Source organism: Morone saxatilis, unplaced genomic scaffold (genome assembly GCF_004916995.1).
Source record: "Morone saxatilis isolate NCDOM2014 unplaced genomic scaffold, NCSU_SB_2.0 Contig21, whole genome shotgun sequence".
NCBI classification, from domain to species: domain Eukaryota; kingdom Metazoa; phylum Chordata; class Actinopteri; family Moronidae; genus Morone; species Morone saxatilis.
The window spans coordinates 4437611-4452851 of record NW_023339774.1 but is presented as its reverse complement, the minus strand read 5'-3'; the positions used below and the strand labels follow the sequence as shown (position 1 = coordinate 4452851).

The following is a 15241-nucleotide window of genomic DNA, read 5'->3' as shown; positions in this document are numbered from 1 at the left end:
ACAAACACACACACACACAGGTTGATCACATATGTGTCTGATTACATCATATGCCGTTTATATCTGCTTTTACCTACAAGTCGAGGAACGGCATACTGTGAGTGTGTGTGTGTGTGTGTGTGTTGGCCATTGAGCCACAGCTGGCAGCCCTCATTACAGGCTGTACACAGAGGGGGAGCTTAAGTGCTCCACTGAAACACACAGAAAAAAAACCCCACATGCTCTAGGCTAAGGAGAGAGAGAGAGAGAGAGAGAAGAGAGAGAGAAGGTGGAGGAGGAATAAAAAAAAAAGAGAATTACTGTAAACATATTGATGGTAAGTGAACAGCGACCAGGAATGATATTAATACATTAGTACATGTTTACAAAATTAGCTCCACCCCACCCTACACACTTTAAAACAAAGCCTACACCTTTGCTTTTTTTATTGGAAACTGTATTCATGATGTGTTTTTTTAAAACATTATTTATAACAACCCAAATGGGTATGATTTGTAAACCTCTCAGTTAAGTACCGTCGTGTGCCTCACAGCAAGAAGAAAATCCTCAAGGATACAATAGCTTTTATGTAGAGGGAAGCACACACTCATGTGTAACTGAAAGTAATGCAGTACACACACACACACACACACACACAGAAAGAAAGAAAAAGTAGAAAACAAGAAAGGTCGCTTATTGCTCCCTGGTTACCAGTTGGCATGGTAACAGATAAAGCACATCTGTGCTTTATGGGAATTATCATTATGGGTGAAATCAGTCCACTGGGATGAAAGTGCCTGTTTTGTAATATAGAATATATTGTTTTATACAAGTTTCATGCACAGGCGTCGCAGTTGATCACATTTTCAGACTGTGATGGATTTTCAGATGCTGCTTTTTATCATTTTCTCATCACTTTCCCACGTGCAAATGATTATTTTCATGTATCATACTGTTTTATAATTTTCAGCCCCACGTAGGAAACCTCAATAAAGAAATAAGCAGTGAGAGGTAGGAACAGCAAAGTGAGACATCAGAGCTGAGGGATGACTTAATGTATGGAGAAAGAGCCTCAATACCCACACACCAGCACGAGCATGCTGTCATGAAAACTTCACTGCAAAGAATCAAAAACATTCAAACCCGAAATCAAATCAAAGGCGCCTCCAGATTCTGCTGAGAAATACAGCCTTAGCCCAGATTTGTAAGGCACAACCATGTGTGTCTTTTGCAGTATCCCATAACCCTTTGTGCCCTATCATTTGTTGACCATTCAGGGGATCCTTATCACCATCAGCTTTTAGAATTTTACTTGTGGAAGTCTAGATGCCAAGATGGTATGGATGTTTCAATTAGATGCAAATAAAATCTAACGGCAGCAGACGCAACAACCACTACGTGCCGTAGGTTGCTACAGCAATGCATGTCTGACTGAGATGAGCTCCTAATGACCAGAAAAATCCTCCAGATATAATGTTTCACCTGTAATAGTCACTGCACTGTCCAACACCTCACAGCAGTGGAGAGGTCACCTCCTGTCAACACTAATTGAACTAATGACTGTCAATCACACATCAAAGGAGACACCCAGGTGGAGCAGTGTCGCCTATCTGATCCTGTTCTTCTCTGTGCCTCAGCCAGGAAATAAAGATAATAACACTTAGGTAAAGACACAACATGAAGCAATTTACGGCATTTAGTGACATTTCTAAGAGCGCATACAAAGACAATATACACAGAAGACACCTTATAAGGATCCAGTGTGTATCGATTAGGAGGCAGAAATGTAATATGATAGGTATGTTTTCATGTGCATACTGTATGTGTATAATAAGCTGAAAATAAGAAGAATGTGTTTTTGTTACCTTAGAAAGAACAGTTTTTATCAACAGAGGGAGTGGGTCCTCTCCTATGGATTCTTTTCCATTCAGCAATCAGCAACTACACCACTAGATGCCACTACATCCTACACACTGGTCCTTAAAGCTACACATTTTTCTGTGCCTTAACCTCACAAAAAACAAAACAGTTGCCGAATTTTTCTCTCACAGAATGTTTCTCAACCATTGCATTTCCATACTACTCATGATGGGCCATTCTGAGACTACTACTACAAATACTTAGACTGCTGTTACTATAATAGTAACCAATCTACACATTCTAGCAACTACCTTACCACTATTTGACCTGACAGCCTAGTAACCTACCCAACATGAGAAAAACTAGCAACCACCTGCAATGCCCTACCAAATATCTGGCAACACCATAGTAAAACATATAATGTGGGTAAATAGCCATGAGTTATTAAAGACTTTTTAAATCACTACCCTCCTGAGTGCCCAACTATGATCCCCTAACTGAGGAGCACCAGCGAGACATCTCCTTTTAAGTTTTACACCCAAGCAGCACACTAAACTTCTTGTAGTACCTTTAAGTATAATCCTACTGCTCTGTGGTAGAAAAAAATAATGCATTATGTACTACTTCAGTTGATAGCAGGGTGCTAACTACAGGGGAGCAAGAGAGAACTTTGCTCCTCTTAAAAAGACATGAGCTCTCCTGAAAACATGATTTGTGAAATTTTGGGGGGTCTCTAAAATATTTATAATATGCTATTTTTGCCATGTGTTTCTCGTTTTATGTATCTATTTTATCATGGATCATGTGTAAAAATAATCATTATTAATGTATGTTATTAACTGATTATTAAATATCAGATGTGCTGACATAAAGCAAGCAGGCCTACATGATTGCAGCTAGTTTTTTTGCAACTAGTGCAGAAAAAAAACATGGTATAGTTCGCACACTACATAGTTGATTTTAAAAAATTTGCTGCCCAAATTTCAGGCTTGCAGTTCTTCACTTTGCACATTGTGCTATAAAACAACAACCACAAGTCAGACCAGTGATTTAAAAAATGTTACTATTCTAGGTATGACGTTAATGGACAAATGAGGAGCAAGCAAGAATAGTCTATTCACAGTACATAAAGCCACTTTGACCTGAAGAAACAGAATGAAAAGAGGATATAAAAACATGAATCATCCCTCTGTGCTGCTTTTATACCCTCTACAATCAATAACTCACTTTGTTCTGCTAAGTGCACACATGTATGTCTGTGTGTGTCCATACTAATGTCTATGTGTGTGCGCATTTGCCTGGGAAAGGATGATGTGATGGCTGTGTAGACAGACAGTCGGTCAGGGAGCAGGCTGAAGAAGAAGCTATGAGTTTTAATATCCCTTTATCATCACCACAATATATCCATGTGGGCGCCAGACAGTGGCACAGGAAATATGGAGGGTGATGCTATCGTCTGTCACTCGTTCACACACACAGAGCCACGTGCCACTTTCCTCCGTATTGTAACACACAGGTACAACCATTTTGAGCAAGTAGATTTTTGCTCATCTTCAGGGTCGGACCACTCAATAACAAAAACATAAAAAAAAATAAACAAATGTATTTACAAAGACACATATTCATACAAAAGCAGAAATGACTTCCTCCTAGGGGTACAAATTCACACATACAGTACACAATTAAGTAACCATTTCCTGTATGGTTCATTATATCTAGATGCTGTGATTCAGTCTTTATCGCTGAAGTATAAATATAACCTGAACTTATTTAACCTTGAAGAAAGATAGAAGAACGACACAGAGATTTAAGAGTGGTTCATGCTGCCCATCAAAATCTGTAGGGAGGGACACATCCTTCACTTCAGCTGTCTGTTCATTTTTGTTCTTCATGCAAAAACAATGTGACTGATAATCATGTTCACTTAAATGGACATGCTTTTAGAACTGAATTACGCTTTTCCTCCTCGCGGTTCAATGGATGAGCTTTCTTACACATGAATGGAGGTGTAAAGTGTCCAATTGGTGCTTAGCAGGAGAAAGGTGAGAAAACACAGTACTAACCATTAAATATAAGACTTTACAGTTCTATATTGAAATTTCAAGCTCTGTGAATCAATCCTTTTGTATTGCATTACCAATGGAGCATTTTAGCCTCTTTCAGCTTTTAATTTTACAGTTAATTTCATTTTGGTTTTGTCTCCCCATAAACCTTGTTTCCAGCAGCAGGAAGCTGTTTTAAGCAAACAAACTCTGTTAAACCCACTGTACTCTACTTGTCCAGTACCAAGCTCCACATTGATGAAGACTGGCTGGTGAAAAAGAGCCACCTCTCACCTCTAACCAAATCAGAGCTAAAATAAAAGTGAATATTGGAATTACATTCAACAGTTGGACAGAAACACAACTCCTAATTAATGCTAACGTTGCTACGAGATGTGTAAATTGGCAACCGCTAACAGGCCATAACAGCTTTTGAAGGTAAGGACAGGGCTGTTTGTTTTGGCATTGTCTAACTTAAAGGGACAGTTCACCCTCAAATCAAAAATACATATTTTCCCTCTTACCTGTTGTGCTATTTATCCATCCATCAAGAGGCAGTGTTTTGGAGATATCGACCACAGAGATGCCTGCCTTCTCTCCAATATATTGTAATGGATCCAGATGGCACTCGGCTTATGAAAAAATAAGGTTACGGTTTCTCAAGATAATCCACAGACCTTATTGTGAGCAGTTTCATGTAAGAACTATTTTGTTTCTACCTAACTGTATCATATCACTGCGTCGAAGGAAGCTTGTGCTTGTGCTTGTGACAGTGTAGGATTTAAACATTAATGGCGTCTTCCTCAGCTGAGCACCACTGAGATAGCTAATATTCAACTATGGTTTATAGTACATAAAACTGCTCATAACAAGGTCTGTGTATTATCTTGTGTAACCAGTTCATAATTTCTGGAAAGAGACATTGATGTTGGCTTTTTTTTTGGGGGGGGGGGCTTTGAGCACCACAAGCAGAGTGCCATTTAGCTCCATAATATTGGAGAGAAGGCAGACATCTCCGATATCTCTAAACCTCAGCAACTCACACCAAAACAATTTAGATGGATAACTAGCACTACAGGTAAGAGTATAGAGTAAAATGTGTATTTTTGATTTTGGGGTGAACTGTCCCTTTAAGTGAGCCAAAGCCATATCCCAAAATGTTCAACAGCAGAGAAACAACATGAAATAACACAGAGGTGGACACAGAGGTAGCTGAGAAAAAGAGAAGAAAATGGAGAAACGCAGCCTTCTCGTGGGGCTGAGTGATGTAGTTTAATTACTGCGACCCTACCCAGCTGGGGGCCGGGGGCTGTGATTGAGTTTTTCACACATCCCGGTAAGAGGAGACGGGGGCTCCCAGAGGACAGACAAGAGAACATGGTGCTGAAACCTGACTGAATAACCGGCTGCCTGTGTGTCTGAACATTACCAGCTGGTCACGGACTGTCTGTCTGCTTCACTGACTGTCTCTCTGCACGCTTGCCTGCCACGCATTTGAACAGAGCCAACTAGTGAATATTTTTATTCAATAACTGCTTGTTGAGCCGGTGCTGTTGTATTGAGTATATGTCTTCCTGCCTGTCTGCCATTTCAGCTCAGTAAGGACAATGAGGAGCGAATTATCCCTAAACCACAGTCACAGTCTATGCCAGTTTTATTTCAAGTTTTCCTGCATCATTTTTTCCTTACTACTACTAATGTGGCTACTTATGCAGGTGTCATAGTAATGTATGGCTTTCAAAGCATTCATTACTGAACATTACTCCATAAAAAACACACTGCAGGCAGTCCTCATTGTTGGGGGGGGAAACTGTACCAGTACAGTTGACAGTATAAGCAGATAACGGTAGGGAGAGCCACTAGAGGAGGAATTTTAACACAGAAGAAAAGAAACAATTTTAGATATACTGGTACATGTCAGGATATTATGTCAGCACCCAGCAGTAAGCAGCACATTAGGGCAACTCACTTCGAAAGGTACACTGTTTGCTGCCTGCTGTTTTGGAAACATAGACCAGACTGTCTACCTGATGACTTGTCAAACTGCATATAATATTTTGTTCATCTCTTTTTCTTTTTGATTGTTCAAATGTCTATCTATGTCTATGAGATTACACCAATGTGAGGTCAGATGTTATTGATTTGTTATATATCCCAGACTCAAAGGACCCTTTTTTGCCCTTTTAGCAGTAAGGCCTGGTAATGGCATGTTGGTTGGCTGGTCCATCTGTCTGCATCTACCGACCAGATCCCCAGAAGATAATCCTAATATTGTCAAGCACCACAACCACATTTCCCTTTTTAGTCTTGAAAAGTACTATATCATTAGACCATTGCTGGCTGAGTGGCAACTCAAAGAGCGTTACCACTTTATGGCAATATTAAAACTACATGATTTCCCTGCTATTTAATTCACAAACTGACATTTAAATTAATTTCAAGAAAATGTAACATATAACAATATATGTGGACATGGCGAGATACAATTACACAGACAAGACTGATTGTATCTGCATTACCCAAACCTAGAGTCAGTCAGTGTTTGTCACCTACCTGTATTTTCTCTCTGTCTACCTGTCTGTCTGTTTCATTCTCAGACCTGGGTGCAGAGCTAAAATTGCATCCTTTAAAACAAGTCTAAACGGTCTCTGAAATTTCTATTCTATTTCATTTACATAAGAGTTAAGAGTGCATGGATGTGTGGGCAGACACACACACAGACAGACAACACACAATGCAGAAAATAGACCTCATCATTAGACACAGACCATTTATTGCCAATTAGACCTTGTTTCTACCATCTCATCTAATAGGAAACGAGCCAACCAATCATGAAAAAGGCTTCATTATGTCACATCCTGTTTGTGAACAAAAGTGGAGTGCGTTCCTGTGTGTGAATGGTGGTGGGCCGTATTGCTATGATGTTATATGATGTGAGTGGACAGCTGTGACAGAGTCAGGAGAGCAAGCATTTCCCACAATGCACATGAGGACAGAAGGGGGTACTCATGAACTCATCGTGGCTGCCAGAGCCACTTGCCGTCAAATATGGCTGCTGTTGTACTGCTGCAGCTCTAAATTAACACTACATGCATGCGCAGACATGCACACGCACATACACACATGCGGGCTTCCTCCTTATTAGACTCATAAACAAGTCAAAGGCAAGGGACTGAAAAAACAAGCTAGCTCACATCCTCAGGCTGGGATGTAACGCAGCTCTGATTTTGATCATGCTCGATCAGCTCAGGTCTGACAACCTCCTATTTCATTTACATCCAACAAAACTAAATAAAAAAAACAATGGCGATGTTTAAGTTAATGTTGTCAGACTTCAGAGAAGTGGGTGTTTTTGTTCTAAAGGTGAACCTTCCACATGTTAAAACTACAACAAAATTGGAAAATAAAAAATTGAATAAATTACTCTTAACTAACATTACTCCTCCACAGTAATAGCATAACCTTAAGTCTGTCCCCACCCACCAGGGAAAAAAGCAATCACACATGAAATAAACAATTAACGATGCTAAATGATTTGATTAGATGGATGTTGTGTCTTTTGCAATATAAAGCATTTTGCTTTGCATCCTTGCCCATGATAAATTTGTTTTTTTATGGTTATACGGTATATACTGTCAGTGGTTTACATGCACAATCCAAGCAGGTTTAAGCAAAGCAATACATAGACATTATAGAATATACTGTATGCTTTTGTCATGGTAGAGTTAGGTGAGGAGACACAGTCCTTCCTCAGTAAACATAAACAGCACAGCAAGAGTAGGTGTTCCCCCTTTACCCTCCCCTCTCTCCTCCCACCCCTCCTGCTCCCTCCGTCGCTTCCTACATCTGAATGTTAATTAACCCCTGTAATGAATCCCAAGTTGTCAAAAAACAACACACACGTTGCTCCTCAGTGCCACAGTCAGATTAGTTGAGGTTGAAGTGAGACCCAAGTTGTTGGGGTTTTTTTTTCACTCATACTGTAGTTGCCTGAAGTGAGTAATGGCAGAATAAGAAAGAGAAAATAGAGTGAGAGAGAGGGAGGGAGGAAGAGAGAGAAAGGCTGACACAGTGGTGTGCGCGGGGGGGGGGCCATGTGCCTCTCCGATTAGCACATTTTTAATTTTCGCCAATGCCCCTTAGAGAGGCTGAGTATGCCACTGGGTCGCCACCTACAGTGAACTGAGCCTCACCCCATTACTAATGATCAAAGAAAATACATTTGCATAGTTTCCCTCTATAACCTATAACATTATTTTCTGCACTTTGTCCCACTCAAAACAAAATACACTGGGTCCCAATCTATTGCTGCACATTCATTTGTTCTTGTAATTTTCAGAAGAACACATAATTAACAGAGTGAAGAGTGCACAACCTCACAAAACAACTAGAAGCAATCAAAGCAGAAAAAGACCAGAGGTCTGCGGAAAAGACAAGCATGAATGAAGTTTCAGAAAAAGAGAACCACAGTCAGACCCAGTCTGGGTCAGGATGACTGGATCCAGTTCAAAATGTGGTGGACCTAAACAGATCTAAACATAACACCGACACTAGTAGCAGCATGGAGCTCCCCTGAGTAACAAGCAGCTGTGGTAAAGAAAAGAGCAGCAATAATACATTTTTTAGTCGGGTTTGGTCAGGGGGTGCAGGTGACACAATGCCAATGGTTTACACAATTGCACTGATTTACAGGTGGCGGTAATGCAACAAGAAACGTAGCAGTGTGCCGTCTAAGGCAGCAAAGACTGCTAGCAAGTAAACATATATGAAAACAATGCAGGTTTCAAACTTTTTATAATGAGGGAAATATATTCAACGCATTGTTAGACCTCAAGATACACACAATGCATGAGTGACATGGTGAAAATAAGTCTCTTGTACCAACCTCTGAGGGAGATTTGTGGCTCTTTAGCTGCTAAATGCACCACTATGTTCACCAGCTAGTTGCTAAATGTGTCTGTCTGCTGTTAAGTGTTGAGCAGATCATGTCGACTGGGTTTTTAGCCATTTTTTTTTACTAAAAACAGCTGCGGCCAAAACTGATGCTATGCGACAGTAAAGTTGTGGGCCGGACAGGTAAACAACGAACACTCCAATATATCTGTATGGATATGAAATGCTGTTGATGGATATTCCAATGCAATGTAAGAGACAATGAACTGCTCAAAGGTGAAAAGAAAAACAAAAGAAAAGAAAACAAATTGTGGATGGCGGTGAGACAGCTCCTGGGAGATCTTAAAGTTCATCGTAAGTCTTGAATCATTTCTTGTTAGTGGAACACAGCAAACTACATAGATTTCATGTACACTACAAAAAGAGCATGAACATTTGTATGTTTGGAAAACTTAAAACACATACAGTCCAGGTGTTCCAATAAAAGCACTGCAGATCAGATAACCTTTCATCACACATGGATCCAAACAGGAAGCAGATGCACGACATAAAGGCAGCAGGGAGCTCGAGTGGCTGTCAAATTTGTCAAAAACAGTCAGAAGAGAGTATGTTGTAGTGACAAGCCTGGCAATCTGTAGATCTGGAGTGAGTTTGAATGCTAAAATATTATGATTATCATCATTATCACTAGCACTGCAACAGAAGTGCCGCATGTACATACAGTAATACAGTAAAAGCCATTAAGGAACATGGAAGACCATATTTTCCCTGTACGAGTGTTATTGTTAGAGGACACTTTCCCCCAAGGAGACATCCTGACAAGATGTGCTGTGATTTATGTGTGGGAATGCAATCAACCCCAACCTCCTCAACTGAATCCTTTCTGGAGAGCTGCATTGACATTACATTATGGCACACATCCATCGCACGGGTAGATTTACATTATATAGATCACGAGGTGCATCACTGGTATTGTAGCTTGGGGGTTTAATGAATCAGGACCTTCATATAAAACGTGTTCTTTATAAAAAAAAAAAAAGTGTTCTGTTTGGATCTCTTGTGTCTGTGCAATACGTAAGCATAGTACATTTCAAAGACAGTAAGAAGACCTTTATCTTTATGGGGTGCTTCCTAAAAAAGCTAATAAAAAACATCAGAGAGATGAGAACAGCAGACGCAAACACACACACATTAATAAAAAGTAAGATTAATATAAAGCCAGACAGTAAAGATACAGATACAGACAGAATTTGTTTATCTCAGCCAGAGGAAGGCTTATAACTGATGAAATATAACTGAAGATCAGCAAATACTGCATGTCTCCATTCCTCTCAACAAAAACAAAACTTTGGTTGGAAATATTTAACTTTGAAGTTGTTATTGCACTATCTCTGCCAATATCACCGTTCCATCAAATACAAATATTCTAGATGTCTTATGCACTTTTTTAAATTTTAATTTCACCCAAATTCAGCCCGACGTATTTGGTATCTTTGGAAACTTTGGGCTCTCCACTAAAATTTCAACAGTTCTCTGGGTTTCATCAGTGTTTTTCAGCACAGCATGAGTTTGTAATGGCTGACTCACAGGTGGGTCAGTGGGGTTTTAGAGGTTAATTAAACCTGGGTCTTCCTCTTGATTAACAGTCGTAAAAGAATATTTTATTCAGTCGTTCAGCTTGAATCATTAAAGATATCTGTATCAAATCTCCCTTTCCTCTGCCAGACCTGTCTGACTGAGCTTTAAATGGCCACACACAAGTTTTACAAACACATTTATCTTTATGCACTTTTTCAATGTAAGATCAACTGTAAATCTAGTACATTTTATAATATTTAAATTGAAAGCTCTATTACAAATATTGTTAACAGCAGCAAAGCCAAACAGTTATAATGTAATGGCTTAAAAAGTATATATATATACCCCATGTTTCATTCATTTCATTTTTATATGTTTTTGGTATTTACATTGGTTATTTTCAGTGCTTTACCTTATACATACTGTAACCCATTGTAAAGGATACATATGTTGAAAGAGAAGAAAGCTAACATTTGCTGTAGTATTTGATTCACATTGTAAGTGGGTGCAGATATGTAGTCTATATAACCATGTTTACCTATTGATGTTCTTGATTCTTCTTTTTATTAATTGTACATGTCTTTGAGTTTCAGAAAAGGTCTTTTAAATAAAATGTATTATTATTATTATGTGAATGCACAGAAATCATAAAACATTGAAGGTATAAATAATAGCGTTAAAGACAGAATATCTTTTAGTGTGATTGAAATATTGTCAAATATAGAATGAATAAGTTACATTTGTAATGAAAGGCTCCATGATTACAGTGATAGATTTTCTGTCTATTGTAATGGAAATATGACTGCTGTGATACAGATGAAACTTGGGATTTTAATTTTGCTTTCTGAGTTTTCTGATTGCTATATTGATCGCAATATATTTGTTATTTTTTTTTTAAACTGAAATCCTTTTTGGACTTAATTTGTTTTTTTGTCACTTGCTGGCCCCCCTGTAGTAGTCATCGTCTGTCTCTGCAAAATATCAGTGACTAACACATTCAAACCCCACGCTGCCTCCTCAGACTGTAACAGCGTCAGCTAAAATGTTTACAGTACAAATGTTGGGTCTGTTTGAAACACCACTTCTCATTTTCACCACCTAAGTGTGAACAAACTTGTCCTTTATTTGTATGTCTTTGTCACAGACTTCGGTGCTGCTGGTGGTGGTGAAAAGAAACTCCGGGCCCATTGACATGCTAACAGCCAGGCTGTCGTTCACAGAAGTGTAGTCAGTGGGGAGATCTGTCTGCCTTGGAAGAAAAAGCTCCCTAATGTGCAGCCACCACTTGCTGAATTTAGATCACTGTCAGACTCTGTCAAAAAACAGATTCCCAGAGTCTCTTCCTAAATTTACACTGAAGTACAACATTTTGACAGCACCAGTAGTGCAGCCTATTCCTAAAAACTATTTCCTGTCATAGTATCAGTTATATAAAATGAAGTTCTAATCATAAATGTTAGAATTGCCTCAAGGATTAATTAAGAGAATGGTTTGGAGGTAACAGGGGATTAAAGCTAATTAAAAACTGAAAATAGGAATTGTAAATATTTGGGTTCTTTAGTCACGCAGCTGGCAAGGTGTTAACCACAGACAAATACAGTGTGGCTGCCACTGAACAAGACAATATTAATTAGAACAATTAAACCAAACAGTTATTATGTTTTCAGCAGAACAGCTGGGTGCAAGTGCATTAAAAAACAAATGACAACTATTTTTTAAAATTAAAGCAAAGTATGTAAAATATCTACGATGAGAAAGGAAACTAGCTAAGACAAACAATTATGGATATTTGAATCAAATAAGTGGTTGGATTGTGTAAAATGTATTCATATGTAAAAACAGTGATAGAGGTATCAAACAGCAGAAATACTATACATAACAGCTGCTGTTTATCTCAACTGGTGTTAAAATACAGCGCACACAGAGAAGAGAACAGATCTCTCAATCTGAGATAATGCATCTTTACTCATTTTGAGAGATTCAGTATGTGTACACTGTTTGTATGTTTGGGTAGTACAGTAGAGCCATGTTTCAAATATCTGGCCTTTCTGGATATGTCATAATGTTCATTTTGAAGAAGAAATCTCAAATGTTTGCAGCAGAAATATATACACAGCAGACAAAAATCTACAAAACACTATGGCTTAAATGTTGCAGGCTTCTGAATATGAATGCAGAAGTTTTTTCTTTTTCAATCCCAACCTTTGGGCATACCAGTCATCTCTGGTGGGTTCACATTCTACATTAGTTGACATTTTATTATTTAACCATGACCGTAATCTTTCGCTAAACCAAATTTTTGTTGCGGCCTATAAATGTTGAGAGAATATCCGAGTGAATGCTTGCATCATATGCTTTCACCAAAACATATTTTACTGATGCAAAAGGGAGATACGGTTGTTTGGAAAGGAAACCTTTAAAAATCCAGGTCCATCGATGTGGAAGGGAACAGAGGAATGATGGATGGGCGGAAACTGCCTTTATCCTATTTTAGCATTATATGAGAGGCAAGAGGGGCCTGTGCCCAGATTACAGACATCAGTGATGTGATCCAGCAATGCAGTTTTAATAAGCTTTCACATTATTCCACTAACAAAACTAGAGTCATAAATGATCTTTTCATATCATTTTTAGTCAGGTATTTAAAAAGTCAGAATAAGAACCAAGTATGTTTCAATCATAAAAGCAGTATTAGATAAATTAAACTGACATTTCATTAGAACCCCATTATGTAATTTTTCCATCTTAAAAGAACTTTGAATAAAATGTTGATGCTACACCGACAGGGTGATTGCTGCCTCTGTCATTCCCGTTCTGTGCCCTGTGCACCTGATCTTGCACTGTGTCATTTTTGGCCCCGGGCCGGGACGAGTGTGTAACGCTATAAAGAAACTAAGTCACTAAGTGTAAGTCAGAGCGTCGCCGGCAACGTTCCAGAAACGGAGAGTGAGAGAGTTGGCGACAGCTTTGTGAAATAAAAGGCTGCAGATAGACTTCATGCTGTTGGACTAGTCAGTAATATTAGCTGGTTCACTCGGTTTTGTGTTGCACTTGTTAATGTTTGGCTGTGTTAGCAAAGTTGATCCACTTGCTAGTTTTTGATTAGTAATGTAATCACATATACAGCTGTCCATATTAACCACAGTGGTAGTGCAAATGGGGGTGCCAAATTACAACAAATACCAAATTTGCCATAATGTTGCTTTTAAAAGGTATACGTATATTTGTTAGTTTCAAGCCATATTTCAGTGAATGCTGCAAGTCTTAGTTATAATCAGTAATCAATCCATTCATGAGGAATGAATTAGACAGGAGTGACCTTAAGTTTAAGGTCAGTGAAGGCCAGTTTTCATATGGGTTCTCATTTCTGAAGATAAACAGCTCAGAGGTTCCGTTACTGATCAGCTTGGTTTACGCAGTTACCAGAAGGCATCAGAAATTCATGTTTCCCAGTAAGCAGACGCTGGATGAACTCAGTCTCAATGGGATCTGACTGAGAAAAGAGAATTAAGTGGAGTGAAGCTAAATGAAATCTGCTGCGCTGCAGGCGCCCGGGGTTTTTATGGTGACAAGATGATCTAATCTATGCTAATCAATTTACTCTCTGTTGACAAATTAAAATTCTAAGCAAACATAACAATCAGCGCATCATGGCAAAGTACGGAAGAAATAAAGGTAATAAAACCTGTTCGCGAGTAAAATGTTTACTCTGCAGGACCATTATACTGTATATATTTCAAAATAATGTTGTGTTTTAGAAACAACCAATGAGCACTGTGTGACTGTGCTTCCCAAACTTTTTCTGTTATGCGCTGGTTTACAAGACTTTTTCACAGCAGACATTTGACTTGTCATTGAGATCATCTGTGCATATAAATCCAGGCCCAGTCTGCTCCTGCACACAACTTTCACAGCCTCCACTTTACTGATAGCACTCACTCGCAGTAACATCACACAGAACAAATAGTGAGTCGTCTTTTTGATGAAGAAAATGAATGGGACACATGGAGCCAGCTAAACACACGCTGTTTCTCTTCTATCCGTCTCTAATCTGTTTACATGCTTCGGACTGCTGAAACCCCCTTCAGGGTGTTTATTTGAACAAACATGCCGAAAATCATTTTAAGACGGCTATTGCGTGTTGTTATTAAAACGAGTCAGTAAAAGATTAAAAAAAATAATCTCACCATCAAAAATGCGTTTGTGCAGTGCCTGCGTTCCGCATGCATAAGATCTGCAGCATGTGCAACCCTTTATTGCTTATATTAATCCTCTCTCACAAGGCAAAGTGAAATTTAAAATCATTGAATTATTGAAAGGCCGGCTCGCTGTTCTTCTGCATATTACCCATTAACAATCACGCCTGGACGGGGCAGATAATTATTTTCTCCACCAACTGTTGGATTTGAGAGGTGAGAATAAGAATTTTGAAAATCTAATTTGTCCTCCATGGAGTCATGTAACTCCAGTGGTAAATGCTTCCTACTGAAGTGCTTGTTGTGTAATGACACTTGTTAGTAAAATGATTCAAAAGCTGAAGGAAAATGATCTTAAAGGACTAGCGTGTAGGATTCAGTGGCAGTAGTTGCAGGTTGCAATTCCCTCACTTTACCCTCCTTTTCTGACCGCAAGTGAGCAACTACATTGTTCTAGGCTCCTGTAGAAACATGGCAGCTCAACATGATGGCATACATGGAAGATAAAAACAGCTCATTCTGAGGTAACAAAAGATGCAGGCTCCCCCTTATCCGTTTGTTCAAAATAAGTCAGGAAATCAATATAGGACTGTATGTTGAGCTAGCTATTGAGCTTTTTCAAGTCAAGCCATCTGAGGATATTCACGATTATTTATTTATTTATTTTTTAAAGTATTTTTGGGGGCTTTTATT

The 15241-nt window shown here is 38.8% G+C and overlaps 1 protein-coding gene across 1 annotated transcript in view; it reads right to left on the bottom strand.

Moving 5' to 3' along the window:
* Positions 1-15241, bottom strand: part of cacna1bb (calcium channel, voltage-dependent, N type, alpha 1B subunit, b) — a 161422-nt gene that overhangs the window by 105898 nt on the left and 40283 nt on the right. The gene's annotated exons all lie outside the window — the stretch shown is intronic.